Source organism: Wasmannia auropunctata, unplaced genomic scaffold, assembly GCF_000956235.1.
Source record: "Wasmannia auropunctata unplaced genomic scaffold, wasmannia.A_1.0 LD336106.1, whole genome shotgun sequence".
Taxonomy (NCBI): Eukaryota; Metazoa; Arthropoda; class Insecta; order Hymenoptera; family Formicidae; genus Wasmannia; species Wasmannia auropunctata.
In genome coordinates this window covers 187,235-189,947 of record NW_012026784.1, presented here as the reverse complement: position 1 = coordinate 189,947, position 2,713 = coordinate 187,235, and positions in this window count along the sequence as shown.

Genomic DNA, 2,713 nt, shown 5'->3' with positions numbered 1-2,713 from the left:
TAATCTATCATTTATATTGTAAAATCACATCTAATTACTAAATAATTTTTCATAGATTTCCGAAAAAGGAAAATCAAAGAAATGCCTGGATAAATTTTTGTTTTCCGAATAAAGACGAAGGGTTACAGAAAAATTTAAACAATATTACGCTCTGTTTGCTACATTTTGAGGAATCATGCTTTGATAAGACTTCAACTTTAAAAGTTCGTTTGAAACCGTTTTCTGTGCCAACAATACATATTTCAAGATCAAAACATGTAAGATAGAATACAACACATACAGCCTATAGCGTATAATAACGTATAATATATTGTATTTATATATATAATTGTGTATACAATAATATGTATACAAATTTATCTGTAAAAAACTGGAGAAAATCGGTTAGTTTAATTGTTTCAAGTTTACATTGCCAATATTATACTATTGGCAAATTTCATGAAAATACCTTATAACAGCACGCAGTAATGTAATATAAATAATTAGTTTTATGAATTATATTCAATTAGAAACCGCAGTAAATATATTTCTTTGTAGGAAAAAATTAATGCAACATCAATTATTACGATGACATCTTCACAAGCAGAAAATGTCAATAAAATGTCATCTTTAGTAGACATGGTAGGCAAATCGATAGATGCAATGATGAATTGTAGTTCCGATAATGACATTTCTGTAACATATGGAAGAGTCAAATGTTAATGACACTTTGCCAATAGATAATAAATCCAAAATTTATACCAAACAAGCAAATGTTGATCTAGAATGTCAATCTAACAGAAATGTCGACATAGAATCATTGCCTTCTACTAGTTTGGGCATGTTTTGCCGTGAAACTGACGTTTCATTTGAAATTTTGCCAAGTGATTCACCGAAGACAGTTATATTAAAGAAAAAAGTTTTATCGTTTGGACGGTTACTTGCCGACAAGTCGAATATTATCAGAAAGTTGCAGAAAAAGAATTGGAAACAGAAAAAACAAATATTTAAATTAAAATCTGTTATAAACCAGCTTGCTGAAAAAAACCTGGTATCAAACGATAATGTTTACACAATAATGCAGGAGTTTGGACCAAATGAGCAACTAATTAATAGATTATTTCGAAAAACGACAAAAGCTTCTGTTAAAAAACAATATGAAGAGGAAATAAGAAGGTTTGCTATTACACTCCACTTTTTTTCAGGAAAAGCATATAATTATGTGCGAAAAAAATTTAATAACTGTTTACCACATTATAAAACGCTATCTAAATGGTATTCAACCGTCAACGCATCACCGGGATTGTCTGCAGAAGCTCTGAAAATGATTGAAACGAAAGTGAAAATTTCAGATCGACAGATCGTATGCGCATTAATAATGGATGAAATTGCTATAAGAAAAAAAATAGAATTTGATGGTAAAAAATATTACGGATATGTAGATTTCGGAGTTTCACTAGATCAGGATAGAGATATTGCGAGAGAAGCTTTTGTTTTCATGATTGTTGCTATTAATGATACTTGGAAATGTCCAGTAGGATACTTTTTCATAAAAGGACTCAATGGAACTCAAAAAATGAATTTAGTTATGCAATGCTTGAAAGCGCTTTTTGATTGCGGTGTGAATATTATAAGTTTAACTTTTGATGGTTGCCAAGCTAATTTTGTCATGGCAAATTTGCTCGGATGTTCGCTGGAAATTCAAAATTTGAAAACAAGTTTCAAAAGTAATAATCATACAGTGCAAATATTGCCTGATCCATCTCACATGATCAAGTTAGTGCGGAATACTTTCGGAGATAAAAAGATAATCATCGATGAGAATACTGACATTATCGATTATAATTTTATTATCAAGTTGTGTGAACTGCAAGAAACTGAAGGTCTCCATTTAGGAAATAAATTACGAAGGCAACACATCCGATTTTTTAAGCAAAAAATGAAAGTTAAACTTGCGGTACAATTATTGAGTAGATCTGTGGCAGATTCATTAACATTTTGTAAAAACAATTTGAACCTCGACGATTTTAAAAACTGCGATGCAACTATAAATTTTATTAAAATCATGAATGACGCTTTTGATATATTAAATTCGCATAAATTGTCTGGATTCGGTTTTACAAAAGCGGTATGCGAACAAAATATACAATCAATAAAGAATTTTGCAGATAGATTTAATAAATATATTTCGGGCTTAACATTTAACAACGGAGAACGCATTATCGAGTCCAATAGAAACACGGGATTCATCGGAATTGCCATATGTTTACAATCAATCATAAACATTTATAACATACATATTAATTGTGAAAAGCCAGTTCTTAAGTTTTTGCCTGTCTATAAATGCAGTCAAGATCATCTTGAGCTATTTTTCGGATCAATAAGATCGCATGGAGGCTACAATAATAATCCTACCTGTCGCCAATTCACAGTTGCTTATAAGAAACTGCTAATTCATACTGAAATTCGTGAAGGTGGTCTTGGTAATTGTGTTCCTTTGAGTCAAATAGATATTTTAAATTGTCCGAGTTCGAAGCAAAAGCCAGAGACTCAAATAAATAATAGCTCGTCTTTTTCAGGTTTTTTGGAAAATACTTTTAATAACGAAATTGAGAATATTGATCATGATCACGAATACTTTTTTACAAATACGACGTTATCACAGTATTCAGAAGAAGTAATTATTTATATTGCGGGATTTGTGTCACGTAAATTAGCTAAATCACTTACTTGC